Genomic DNA, 15,178 nt, shown 5'->3' on the forward strand with positions numbered 1-15,178 from the left:
GGGCTTTTTTAAAGTTTCAAGAGAAAGTGACAAATACAAAGATGGGCAAAGATAATCTAACATACAGATATTAGGAGTCCCTTAGGAATAAAACCAAAGCCAAGAAACAGAACAGAAAACTTTCTTAAAATTAAAAAAAAAAAGTAGAAGAAGATTTGAAAGTATGTATTGAAACATCATACTGGGCCTTTCCTGAGGAACTTACTAGAGAGTAAGTTTCAAGCAACTGAAATGAATAAATGACTAAAATTAAATAAAAGCTTGAAGGAAAGACTACAACGTGTAGTAGATAAATGTTCTGATAATGTAAACATCGTAAACTACTTTTAAAATATGATATGGATTCAGATTGAGATATGTTATGTATCAAAAACCTAGAGCAAATGTATATTTCGTGATCAAGCATTCAATTTAAAATTATGAACAAGTCAAAGATGTCCCATCACCACTTCTATTCAACATTATATCAGTGTTCCAAGCCAGTACAAAGTGCAAGGGAAAAAAATATACTAACTGAAAAGTAAGAAAAATGTTATAATTCAGACATGATAGTCTAAGAGGTGATATAAACTATTAGAACTAATAAGTATGCAAAAAGTTCTGGATATAAAAATCAATGTTTAAAAAATTTGTGTTTCCATATATCAACAAAAACAATCAGAATATATAATTTTTTCAAGATACCTTTGAAGATAGCATTGAAACCTATATGATACCTAGGAACAAATATAAGTGAAACTATGCAAGGCTTTAATGAAGAAAAAAATCATAAAACTTTGTTCAAAGACCCAAAAAGTGATTGAAATAAAAGGAGAGATATACTATGTTCATGGATGAGAAGATTCAACATCATAAAAGTAGCATCTCCTCAAATTAATCTATAAATTTGACATAATTTCAAATCAAACCTGACATAAAGCTGATCCTAAAATTCACATGAGAGATCAAATGGCGAAGCAATTTTGAAAAACAAGATAGTATCCTCACCCTACCAGACATCAAGATTCCTAAGAAAGTTGTAGCAATTAGGATAGTGTGGTTTTGGTAGCAGGACAGACCAAGAGACCAATTGAATAGGTCAAAGAATCCAGAAACAGAAACACGTAGATGAGAATTTGAACCCTGAGTCATAACTGTTTTAGTCGACTCTGTTCTAGAGTCTGGAATCAAGTATTTTGTCAGGACTCAGCTTTCACTACTCTAAGATCTTGAACTGGAATTGGATCTATTCTCCTGGAATCATAACCTTGTTATACATAAAATAAATTTAAATTTCAGACTGTTCAGTTTCCATATAGGCTTTTTTAAGACTATCCATTAAGGCAGAGTAGAAAACTTGTGGCACAGAAGGCAGATGTTAATTGCAGTGTTGCTCTTTGTCAGTGGCTCATTGTTAGCAACTCCACCTTTCTTTTCTCATTTGAGGATAAAATGCAATAATATTCACAAAAGCACTTCAAAAATTCCCAGGTATCCCTCTGTCTCAGGGCCAAATGTAATAATAATATCTGTTGGAGCCTTTATCATGATCCAGACACTCTAATGAACATGTTTTATGAATTATAGTAGTTAATCCTCGAAACAACCTTATGAAGAAAGTGCAGTTATCATCCTCATTTTATGGTTGGCACATTGAGGGTAGGAGGAATTAAATAATTTACCCAAGATCAAGGTCAATTAGCTGGGAATGGAGCTGGGACTTATATCTATGTCTGTTGAACAGCAGCACCTGGTCTCTTAGTTACTCCTCCACAGTCTTTCTGTAAAATATTGTCATCGCTCTGTTTGAAACTGAACTGGTACATTTTCAGTCTTAAAATCAGAGTAAAGGGAAAACTGCATAATCTGAATTAATTAAAACCAACCAATCATCTCTCCCCAAAACATCTTTACAGAACTAAGTCAACCTTATTTTCTAATATAATTTTTAGTCTTCTGACAAGAAATGCACAGGTGACTAGCAGGCACTGCTAAAAAACAAACAAAATTTTAAAAGTGTGAGAAACTTGGAGAGGATGCCGTTTCCTGAAACAAGAGTCAACTCCTAATGCCCCGTTTATGGACCAGGTCTTACACTGACACATGAAGAAGCTCTTTTAATTAACTGGTTAGGAATTTAATATCTTCACATATGCAAGGCAAGTCGACTTGCCCAGGCAACCAGATACACCAAGCTTTGTATATTAGTTCTGCTCTTTTGGCTTTTGAATGAACCTTCTAAGTCATGGGCATTAAGGCTGTCTTAAGTAAGTGTTTTTTTTACACCAGTGTTCTTTGGGAAAATGAGGATATGCTAACCAGTGGCGGAGAGTACAAGGTGACCGAGCAAATTAAAACTTAACAATAATAATATTAAGCGACAAGAGCCCAAATAACAAGATCCAGGAGATTAATTTGCTGAATATCATGTGGTTCTCACTAAATGTGAACAAAGAGATCTTCAGAGCCTTGCCAAAATATGAAGATAGCGATTAGGCAAAGTACCCAAACGCATATCTGCTTTTGTATGGCTTTTTCAGAAACCATTTCCAAGAAGTTAAGGTGAGTTTTGCCACCTTACTAGAGTGGTACATTTGAAGGCACGTCTTTGGTCTTAGTAACACTGCCAAACTCAGGTATTTTTTGTATTTGTCTTAGTGGTCCCCTGAACTCTCTTACCTTAACAAAACTGTGGGTAGTTTTCCTAAAAATAGAATATTATTTCTTCTGCTATCTGCCTTCAAGAAATTTAAGAATTGCACTCGGGATAAGCATAACACTTTCTTACACAATTTCTTAGCTGTATCATTTACACCTTTAACTTTTTCTTAACCATTTTATTTGAGCTATGTCACCTGGGTCCACAAACTATCTCTATGAGATTACAATCACCTTAAGAGTAAGTGCTATAGTAATTCCTATTTATTTTTAAATTCTCCCATCAAAATTCATAAGTGATTCTTCATGTAAAAGTTCTACAAAGTTTTTCTGTTTGTATTTCTTGTCTCCCATAAAATTTAACATGGATTATTACCCAGAGGAGACAGGCAGTAATTTATTCTTTGAGCGAAATTAAATTTAATTAAAAATTTTAAAGATTTTACTCTACTTTATATACCATATTTTGTAACTTTAATTTTTCCCCTCACTCAACAAATATGTATTGAGTTTGTACTATGTGCCAGAAACATATTATGACTATATTTCTCTTAAAACAATTTTTTTCCACAGAATAAGATCATAGAATTTGACAGCCAGAAGGAGCCTTGAGGGTTACTAATTCCATACACTGATTTTAGAAACGATGAGGGAATTTTTCGAGAGTTTGCAAAAGTAGTGTCAGACCTAAGGAAAATAGCTGGTTGGTGCCTCAGTGGGAAGTAACACCCACGTCTCTTGACTTTGGTGCCAGGACTTTCCCTTGTCAGAAATTACTTTTAAATTTTCTAGTATGTTTATAGATGAGAAATTCATCAGAATATGCCATTTATTGTACCTGAAAATGGTTACTGGTTGCTGCTTGTCCCAGTGACTCTACTGTAATAGAAAAGAAATAAGCCTATATTAAGAATGTTTATAATCACAGTCAAGAAACATAAAAGTATTTGTACCCTTTGATTCAATAATTCTACTTTTAAGGATTCATCCTGGGGAAATCATCAGAGATACAAACAAAGATTCAGGTACAAGACTCTACTTCAGGCTTTTTATCAAAAGTCTAACCATAAATTACGTGACACCTCATGGCAGAATATTATACAGCTTCAAAGGATGTGTAGTCATGCAACAAAACTTAGTATAATGTTAAGTTTTAAAAAGGTAAAATTTCACACAGTCTAATTTCAGTTTAGTAAAATGAAATTAGATGTGTGTGGTAGTGCATTCTAGTCTGAACAAAATAGGCTTAAACTCATAACTGGTTATTTTGGAGTAATAAGATTATCAGTGATTTTAATTTTCTTTTGTTACTTTTTCGGCGTATCCAATTTTATAAAACAAATTTGTACGCATGTACACTAAGGAGAGTGAAAAGGAGTACTGTCATACTAGTCAAGGTAGGCCCAGCAGGTGGCCAAACTGAACAGACACCGACAGGGAAAAAAAAAAAAGTTGATTTAAGTGAAGCCATAATATCTCTCTATTTTAAACTTTTTAATGATCTCTTCACTTCTGGCTTGCCACAGTTATTCTTTTCTGGACTGAACTTGAACACCCTTGGTAGTCTACTCACAAATTCCTAGCAAGGAGTCCCCTGCCACACGCTCTCAGCCTTATCACCCTAACCTGCATTTGAGATCATAAGGTGAACCCCATCGTGCCCCTACATAACTATTTGTAATCCCAGGTCATCCCATGTAATCCAGACTCTGCTCTCTCTATGTCTCTGTGCACCCCCTAGTCTGACCCAATCTCTCACACCCCTTCATGGCTCCAAACCCTTCCACTGCAGCCTGGTGGGGGCGGCTGCTTAGTCAGCAGCAAAATATTCTACATGGCCAACCTCTTCTTCGAGCATCTCCTTCACTTTGTCCTTTCACTGAAACCTGTCTCCTGGGGCCATTCCTTGTTAGGGAGGAATGGGAATTTCTCTCCCATCCTCTACCACCTGGCGTGAAGTGGGTTACATGTCCTCTGTGTTTTTCACTTGCAAAACATGTGTTTTTCGCTTGCAAAACATTGTCCTCCCCTTCTCCATAAAAACCAGTTTTTGTGAAGCTCATACCACCAGATATATTTCCTATCTTGGAAATATATTTACTTAATGTTCTGCATTGTTAGCTTCAAACCTGAGACTGATGATGCTTCTAAAACGTATACCTAGAGTAAACCCACACTTAAAAGGTTCACCCGGCTTTAAGTCACAGATGTGCTGCAGCACTGCAGCTGTAAAATGAATTGTCATTGGTATCCATTGTAAAATGAACCAAATATTCTCCATAGATGATGCTGAAATGGTCAGAAGAGAGGTTTAATTCAGAGTACACTGCCCATCTGACTACTGTGTCCTAGAGAGTTAAGGAAGGAAATGAGCCACCATCCAGTTAGGACAAAGGAAAAGCCCTACGGACTGTGGCAGCCACAGTCCCCAGCACCGTCCAGGCACAGAGTAGACCCTCTGTACATATTTATTAGCTGACTGACTAATGGGTTTTAATGCCATTCCACACATTCCAAACTAGTTTAGCCTATAAATTCCTGTAGCCTGACATTTCCCATTCAACAATCCACAACTTATCATGTTATCTGATCTTTTGATTTGACTGGTTTACTTAAAGACTTGAATTTGTAGGGCCTGACCCATAGAAAAATAGAAAACAAGTGGACTTAAGAGCAAAAAAAAAATGTTTATTCATAACTCCAAAATTAAAGTCTGAAGCTAAAGCACACTCTGATCATATAGGACTTTTGTTTGATTGGATGACTAGTTTCATCTCCTATGGTTTCTCCTGCCCCCCTCTTATTTATGCGGCTACCTATGCAAACGGCTCCAAGCAACACTGTCACTCATTCTTTGAAACATTTGTTTTCCTTCAGCAAGTATTTATCTAGTGCCTACTACGTGCTGTGCACTATGCTGGGTGCTAGACTAGCACAAACAGGACTGATAATGTCCCTGCCCTGTATGCCTTCTACCAAAGTGGCAGGTAAGGGCCTTATATATTTTCATTCTATTTCATTCTATTCTATTCTAATAGACTTAGACTTACATGATAAAATAATAACAAATATTATTTCAGTAGCAATTTTTAATTAACAAAGTATTTTCACAACCAGTATCTTATTTGATGCTCAGAAAAAGCTCCATGGGAGGGTGTAGAGAAAAGGGAATCCTCCTACACTGTTGGTGGGAATGTAAATTGGTACAGCCACTATGGAGAACAGTATGGAGGTTCCTGAAAAAACTAAAAATAGAACTACCATATGACCCAGCAATCCCACTACTGGGCATATATCCAGACAAAACTATAATTCAAAAAGATACATGCACCCCTATGTTCATAGCAGCACTATTCATGATAGTCAAGACATGGAAACAACCTAAATGTCCATCCACAGATGAATGGATAAAGATGTGGTACACATATGCAAGGAATGCTACTCAGCCATAAAAAAGAATGAAATAGTGCCATTTGCAGCAATATAGATGGAACTAGAGATTATCATACTAAGCGAAGTAAGCCAGAAAGAGAAAGACAAATACCATATGGTATCAATTATATGTGAAATCTAAAATATGACACAAATGAACTTATCTATGAAACAGAAACAGATTCGCAGACATAGAGAACAGACTTGTGGTCGCCATGGGGGAGGGACAGAGTGGGAGTTTGGGGTTAACGGAGGCAAACTATTACATATAGAATGGATAACAATAAGGTTCTACTGCATAGCACAGGGAACTATATTCTGTCATGAACCATAATGGAAAAGAATATTTTTAAAAAAGAATGTATATGTATGTATAACTGAATCAATTTGCTGTACAGCAGAAATTAACACAACATTGTAAATCAACTATACTTCAAATTTTAAAAAAAAGCTCTGTGGGGTAGGAAAAGGGGACTAGTTTTACTGATGTTATTTTACAGATGACACCGTCAAGACACTGAATGTAATGACATTAGCGGACATTATTCCTAAGGGACTGAGACTCACATGGGGTGGGGGACCTGGGACAGAGAGAGCACGAGCTAGCATCCAGTGGAGAAAAGACAGTCCATACACTACCCACCATCACTGTTTGGAAATCTCTTAGGCTGGTTTATTTGTTCATTTTTGACTTTTACAGGACACATGCTGCTGCAACAGTTTTATTTATCACCATGCCTGAACCTCTTGCCTTGGGAGGTCTGTTGATCAAGGTTACCGTGGTCATCTTAAACAGATATCCTTCTCACTGGCATTTGGTGGGAACACCTCTCTCACCAGGTAACTTACCAGCCTTGCAAGCAAAGGACACGATCTTTGCCCAGACAAATTTACCAACATCACCTGCAGTAGTGTTTACACCCCTCGAAGACAGACACTGTGGCTTCCTTTTATGAACTTCTATGAAAAGCTTCTAAGAGCATTAAACAAGTGCATTATTGAAGAGGTCTCTTTAAGATCAAATCACGATAAGTACACAGAAGAATATATTTTCATTTGGAAAGGACACCAAAGTCCTGAACACTAGATACCCAAAACAGAAGGAGGAAATCCCATGAAACAAAATCCTCGGACTGATTGTATTTATGTCTGTATCTTTATATTAGGCAACTGGCCCAGCCCTGGACTGTCCAGCCGAGGGCTACCATTCAAGAGGACGTGTAGGCACTCTGCTCCCCAATAACTCAGAGTGGGAGATTTCTACTAGGTTATCTAGTCTGATCAGCCCCTTATGCAAGACTTTTTTTCTCTTCGGTTAAAGGAGCGATATTTGTATCCCTTTGTGGTTTTTAAATTCTGAAGAAATCCAAAGAAATAACAGAAAAACAAACAAAAAAAAACACCAAAGCAAGGGAGTGTCAACTTGGTCAAGATAAGCATGTGCCAAAGCAGGCGCTGTCGCTTCCATTTCCTCTCTAGATCTGGCGGTGAACAAAAGCAGCCGTCAGATGGAGCCCAGGTTAATCTTGAATGTTTCTTGCTTAATTTGACTATTTAAACTTTTTAATTTGTTTTTTTTTTTCTTTTCTACATCTTAAAAGAAGAGTAGAGTATTTTTAGATTAAAGAAATACCGTATTTTGTGAGCAGGTGGAGAGCTAGAAAATTCCAGTCACCAGGTGTCACACTATCAAACAGCACACCAGGTGTAAAAAGTGGAAAAATAGGGCTTCCCTGGTGGCGCAGTGGTTGAAAGTCCGCCTGCCGATGCAGGGGACACGGGTTCGTGCCCTGGTCCGGGAAGATCCCACATGCCGCAGAGCGGCTGGGCCCGTGAGGCATGGCCGCTGAGCCTGCGCATCCGGAGCCTGTGCTCCGCAACGGGAGAGGCCACAACAGTGAGAGGTCCGCGTACCGCAAAAAAAAAAAAAAAAAGAGAGAGGTGCTAATGAGGGACACTTTCAAATTCAAATCTAGGAGGAAGCCGACAGAGAGCAGAGGAGAAGCCAGGAGTACCTGTTTTCAGCATCACCAGCTTTTTCTCTCGTTATTCTACAGCTGCCGCGTTCATCCATCCTTCACTATGCAAAGCCTGACTATGCATAGCCTCCTGCATAGTCTCAGATAAGACATCATCCATTCCAGGAAGGAAGGACATCTGGTTCTAGTCAATTCACCAACACTGTGCCAGCTAGGGAGGAGTCAGTAGCAATGAAGATAGATATTGCCTCAAATTGCTGAGCATCTCGCGGAAACAGAGAGGCCACGCATTCAATAAACAACAAATTGATGGACCACCCAGCATGGACCAGGCACTATTCTAGCAACCCACATTCACATGGGTAGCTATCAAGGCCCAGTCCTGAGGAACAAAAGACAGTTGTAATATGTGTACCTGTATGAATTTATGCGACCATAGGCACGCAAGCGGTATTGCGGTTATTTATGAAAAGAATTAGAATTATTTCTAAAAATAACAATAAATAATGTTTCTATAGTCATTTACAGCTTACAAAGCACTTTCACATCAGGATCTTATTCAATGCTCAAAAGAGCCCCATGGGGGCTTCCCTGGTGGTGCAGTGGTTGAGAGTCCGCCTGCCGATGCAGGGGACGCGGGTTCGTGCCCCGGTCCGGGAGGATCCCACAAGCCGCGGAGCGGCTGGGCCCGTGAGCCATGGCGGCTGAGCATGCGCGTCCGGAGCCTGTGTTCCGCAACGGGAGAGGCCACAACAGTGAGAGGCCCGCGTACCGCAAAAAAAAAAAAAAAAAAAAAAAAAAAGCCCCAGGGGATAGGAAGGACAGCTAGTTTTAATGACGTTCTTTTTACAGATGACAAAAGCCCAAGGAGTAAGCGAGTGGGGTATACTTAGAAACACGTGAACTGAACTAGAAACACTAAGTTCAGGAAGGGGTTGTTACCTTTAGAGATCCAGGAAGGTAAGCAGTAGGGTGGGAAAAGGGAACTGAGGTGACTTTAAGTTTATCTGCAACATTCTATTTATGTTATTTAAATAAAATACAAGGCAGAAGGGGCAAAAGGTGAACTTTAATTAATTCTTTCTGATGAATAAACAGTTCTTCCTCTATTAGACTCTGCTTTTCTGCATTTTGAAATATCTTTTCAAAAAAACAAAGGAGAAATATGCAACAAAAAAGGAACTGATAGCCTTTAAGAATATTTATACTCCCCTCTGTTTTCATGACATATTACAAAAATCAAATGTGATCATCGAAGTGGAGACTCCAGCCTAATAGTAGCAACAAGCATGTATAAACTATCCATTCCTTTTATTTTTTTTCGTTCTTTTCCTTCGATTTTTTTCTTTCTTCTCTTTTCCCCTATACTCAGCAATGAAATTATTCTAAATTATTCTGTTATTTTATATAACTGTTAGAGCAAGTTGTTTAAATGTCTTCATCCTTTCATAGATTAGAGTGTCCTACGGCAGGGCCTTTGTCTCAGTCACCCTTGCCTATTTCAGGGACTGGCATCACATCTAACAGGTACGTAATAACTGTTTGCTACAGAACACACACACACACACAAACACACAGGGGACTTAATTCTAAATGGTAGTAGCAGTACCTATTTCATTTATTTTTTAGTGTCCTGCTCTTTCATTAGGATTCAGTAATTTAAAAAAAGAAGTAATTTTAAAAAGAAACACCACCACTCACGATCAAGTCACAATGTCTTTTAAGTGTGGCTGTCTGAATTACAAGTCCTCCTGAACTTGTAAGCAAGATTTGGTTGCATTATACTTGGAGAAAAATGAGGACTTGGTATTGATTTTTTTCCGCCTTGATCCAAAGAGAGTGCAGGTGTTTAAGCACTTATGAAATGGATTGACTCCCCTCTAGCAGCCAATTGATAATAAGTTTAAGCTTCAGAGTGAGGTTGTAAAAGGTTTGATTATAGTAACAATACTAATAGTCATGGGTTCATAAATCTTAAGAGAAAGGATGCATATGTCACATATAACGCATGAAAAAGTTGTTCTTTTATCATGGATAACTCACCATTGTGCGGAGACCTAGTTGATCAGCTATTCCATTATTTGAATAAGTATCTGATGTCTTGTTTTCTTTCAAGAAGGCAGGTGCAGGATGAAGCAGGAAGCCTGCCAAGAAAGATGATAAATTACCACTGGTGCTGGCGACCAGAGCTCTACGATTGCAGGGCTGCCAGGAATTAAGAGGGAGAGTAACCAGAAACGCGGAGGGAAATGACTTCTGACTACAACTTCAGAGGTGTTTACTTTTTGTCCTCATTATCTTGGTGGTATTTTAAGGGTCTCTGTTAGTTTTGTAACCTGCAACATGAAGTGCTGTTTTAAAACAACCGTACACAACCTCAAAATATTATATTACACTTGCTGAGGTCAAATACTAAATCGTAGTTGAGGGAGAACTGATCAGTGGAAGCAAATAAACGGCCTAAGTAGACAAATGACACGGTAACGCAAAGGTGCAGTGTGGCTGCAGCTTTGTTTGGGAGGGACCTGCACTTTGTAGCATAACTTTGGGCTGAACTCCCAGGAAGCATTCTTCCCCAAGCCAAACTGAACAGAGGTGTGCTCGGATTGTGTTTCACCCTCCAAAACTCTGAAGAATTAAAAACTAACAATAGTAATGATCATAATCACGGTTTTTGGAATAAGTCTGTTACGTGAACATCTCCTGCCTACAGGTTATCTTTTCTGCTATCCAAGTTTATAATTCAGTGTTTAATATTCATGCAATGACAATTGGAATCACCATTGGCCATGGCTGTTCTTAATTTATGAAATTCAACCAGGATTTATTGAGCAACTAAAAAGTCCCTGGCACTCAGCTGGGTGTTACGGATATACAGATAGAAGACCCAGCCCCTCTGAAGTCATGGTCTAGTTGGGGAGAAACAAATCCAGGGCAGTGTGCTCAGCAATATGGTAATGATACAGGGAGTGTAATGGAGGGCCCCTGGGGAGCCAGGCAGGCTCAGGAAAGGGCTTCCAGGAGTGGTGACATCTGAACTGGGAAAGAGTCGGAGGTGGGTAGTTACTCGAGGCACTGGGGAAAGAATGAGCTAGAGATGTAGAGGTGAGCAACTTAGCCCTTTTCAACACTCCAGCTTTCTGAATGAAAGTGTGGATGGCAAGATGTGAAACTAGAGGTTCTTAGGAGAGGCTCTCCATGAAGGATTCTGGATTTCAGATTAAGGAGTTTGGAATTTATTCTGAAATTAATGAGATATCCCTAAAGGACTCTGACCAGGGGAGCCGTGTGATCCATTAGCATTTGGCAACAAATGTTTACAATACAATGTGGTGGACACTCTGACAGAAACATGATCTAAGTACTATGCGAACACAGAAAAGCAGCTCTTCACTGTGGGTATGGATTGGGGTAAGTCCAAGATGGGTTTTAGAGGATCAGTAGGAGTTCACCATACAAAAAGGGAATAGATAGCACCTCTACTAGATGACAGTGGTGGGGGAGAGATTGAGAGAGAGAGAAGGAAAGAAAGAGAAAAGGAGAGAAAGAACAAGAAAAATAAAAGAGAGAGAAAAAGAAAAAAATTTCAACAGAGTTTTGAAAAATTAAAGAGAACCTCAGATTAGATTTTGATTATCGGTTTTCCGTTAATAATCATTTAGCAATATCTAGATCTTACCAATGAAAAGAAATCCAAAACATGTCAGATGATAAATAAAAGGAGTTGTAACCATTTCTCACTTTATCAAAACTAAACTTGTTACCATTCTTCAGTTATGGCAATATCTGAGTGAGATAATTTCGACAGTTTCCCAGAGCAAGGTAAGAATTATGAAACAGAAGACAAAAACAAGGACCCAGAAATATGATTTGTGTTATCTGCTTGGCCAGGGACAAAGCAGTAATTCTGGAAATATTTATCTGTTTGTTTGTTTTCTTTCTCAGCTCTAAACAGCAGGACGGCACCTTATTATGTGTCACAGAAGAGCTATGTAACTTTATGCAAGCCACAGTGGCCTGCCCTGAAAGGCTGGGTGCCGGGTGGGCTCCTCTCCATTTGGGGTTCAGCACCTACACCTGTCATTTGCACTCTAAATTGATAATCAGTTGTTGCCACACTTTAAGTACAACCATAGATTAACGACAACAACCAGACAAATAAGCCACATTGAAATAGTCGTTCTTGGGAAGATACAATGTTTAGATGCAATTTCCCACAGAGGTGAGACCAGATCCACTCTTTACATTTCCCTTGTGTCCGCCCTAGACTGTGGCTTTGAATCAGAGTGAGAACAGAAAAGTGCAACAGAGAGGAAAGAGACCCATCTGCTGGGCAGCTAGGTCTGCCCCTTACCACTTGGGTGACTCCAGAAAGACACTGTCTCTGAGCCTCGGTTTACTCATCTGTAAGATGGAGACAGTAATGCCTATTTCACTGGATTTCTATGAGAGAAAAGGAGATAGAGTAAGGAAAGCACTTAGAACTGTGACTAGTCCTTAGAAAGGGTTAAGTAAACTGAAGCTCTAGTAGAATGACCACGAGGCTGGACTGCTCTGACCACGATGAAGAGAAAGGACGCTGGAGGATGCGGGCATTCATGGCCTACGGATCCCCACTCAAATTCTGTGCCTGACACTTACCACCAGGACGTGCATGGCAATGGTCTGATTGGTTTCCACCGTGCCAATACCTTTTGATACCTTTTTCAAAATAATTCTTTCAATAATAAACACAGCACTGAATGCTGGCCACACGGTGCAATGCCTGCCACCCTCATGTGGAGGGCTTGTCTTAACAACACAATTTCAGCTCCACCAGCAAGTCTGTGTTGTTCTGGGCTCGTCACTTAACTGTCCTGGCACATTCTCCCACCTATGAAGTGAAAGGTGTGGACTCTCTAATTTCATGATTGTACCTCTGTTGAACTTATTAATATTCAGGAGGCAGTGTCTAGAGATCTAAGAGGTGAGAACAGGAGGTGGTATGGGCATAGGACGACTCATTTGAGCGTGGCTTTAGACAGTGCCGTGGAACAAGCACAGGTAAGAAGAGGAACACACTCTTCTGGGACAAAACATTGACCGTGACTGTGTTATATCTAGTTTCCGGGCCTCATGACTGTGTTGACCTTAAAAGAGACACAGCCAGTCTGCTCAGTTTAACCATGTTTAAACCAAGGAAGGGGATGCCAAGAACACTGAGTGCTCGCTATGTGCCAAGTGCTGTGCTGAATCACTTCATCCCCACAGCAGCCCACTGGACAAACAGGCCCAAGAGCCATCTCTCACATTCCTAAAGACCACGCAGCTCGTCAGCAACGATCCCAGGCGTCTGCCTCTGAGGCCTGTGCAGCCAGCCACTAGGTTGAACTGCCCCTCGTGAGAAACTGTTCTGAAAACTGGATCTCATTTAATGCATTTTCAATAAAAAGCACCCTTATATTCTAATGCACGGCCTCTGACACCTGACACGGAGACTGCATGCAGTGGGGTTCATTTTCCTACAGCAAATCGACTCATAGGAAATCATGTAAGGTCAAGACGAGATAGAACTGCAGACCTTGAATCACTGAAAGTCTCTTTCTCTAAAGAGAGTTTAGAGACCCGTGAGTCTGAACTCCTTCTTATATCCAGGAGAAAAGTAAAGCCCAGGGAGGTAAGTAACTTAGTTCCCCGGACACAGCTAATGAGAGGCCACAGTGAGAAGGACGGTGCAGGCCTCCTGACCAGCTTAGCATGTGACCTGCCTTCTCCGTCTCCTGACTGTCACCCAAGCGTGCCTTCTCTTTAAGTACTTTTCCAGGCTCTCTGCTTCCAATAAATCACAAGTGCATTATATGCACACGTAAAGTCTCGTTTGCTCATTTGTTCCAGTGTATTTTTATGCTACCTGCGTGTTCCCGGCAGACACAAAACAGAGGAATATTTTTAACACAGGTTGTTTTGTTCCACCTCCAACACCTGATGATGTTTAGCTGTTAGGACATTAGTCATTCCTTCTGTGCTGGTGTGACTCAGTCTCTGACCATCTGGGAGCTGGAATTCATGTTTCCAGCTTAGATCCACCAGCGACCCATTGGGTGACCACTGGGAAGCCTTGCCCAGGTTCAGTTTGATAAGAGAAAGCGTATGACTCTCCTCTTCCACTTAGGGCCACTAAGGTGTAAAAAAAAGGTAATAACAGAAGAATAAGAATGTGTTTTGTGTACATAATATACTAACTAAAACTATAAATATTTAATGGACATCAATGATTGCTTTTAATAGTTAGTTTAAAAATAAACACAGCATTACATATTGGGCGTACTCTACTGTAATGGAGAGTGTGCCACTCTGCTAGAGGACACATCCTAACTATAATTTTAACTCCATCACCAACCCGGCAATCTTGAGCACATCATTTAACTCTCCTGGCATATTTTCTCCTCTATGAAATGAAAAGTCTGGATTCCTTAATACCTAATATCATGACTAAAAATCTGTCTAGTTTATTAATATACAGGATGCTGTATCTAAAGGTCTAAGACTAAGAATAAGGAGGTGGTATGGGAATAGGATAATTAAATTACTTTAAGGAACCAGAAATTAGGGAAAAGAAGAAGAAAGAAAATGAGGAGGGGAGGGGGAAGGGGAAGGGGAAGAGAAGCCCTTGTGTCTTATATGATAATTTCATGGGTCTGAAGCAGCATTAATATATCTGCAGTTTCAGACGAACACACTTGCAGAATTCCTCCGGATACTGGCTCTTTGAACTAGGAAAGTTAAAGTCTGGAAAGCAGAAAGAAATGATATTTTTTACACCCTCATGGTGAGTATTCAATATGCTGTCCAGGGTCAAGAAAAATCCTCCCAGACTCAGGATAAGATATTCCTCACAGCTTACTCAGGGCCAGAAAACACTCTGCATGCTTTATCATGTATTCAATTATTTAATGCTCACAAGGACCCTAGGAGGTAGGTACTGTTAGTAGTCCTATTTTACAGGAACATAATTTGAGACACAGGGATATTAAGTAATGTACCCACGGCCACACAGCTGTCAAACAGCAGAGCAGGATTCTAGCTTAGAGTAGTTGCAATGTCTGTGCTGCTAAGCACATACTCGACTGTTTCCAATGAGACGCTCTTGT

At 39.7% G+C, this 15,178-nt stretch overlaps 1 protein-coding gene across 1 annotated transcript in view; it reads right to left on the minus strand.

Moving 5' to 3' along the window:
- Positions 1–15,178, minus strand: part of LOC132434000 (uncharacterized protein C12orf42-like) — a 365,625-nt gene that overhangs the window by 98,125 nt on the left and 252,322 nt on the right. Inside the window, exon 8 of the mRNA XM_069541209.1 lies at positions 10,092–10,192. The gene's annotated coding sequence lies outside the window, so the exon portion shown is untranslated. The remainder of the gene's footprint in view (positions 1–10,091; positions 10,193–15,178) is intronic.

Source organism: Delphinus delphis, chromosome 11 (assembly GCF_949987515.2).
Source record: "Delphinus delphis chromosome 11, mDelDel1.2, whole genome shotgun sequence".
Classification (NCBI taxonomy): Eukaryota; Metazoa; Chordata; class Mammalia; order Artiodactyla; family Delphinidae; genus Delphinus; species Delphinus delphis.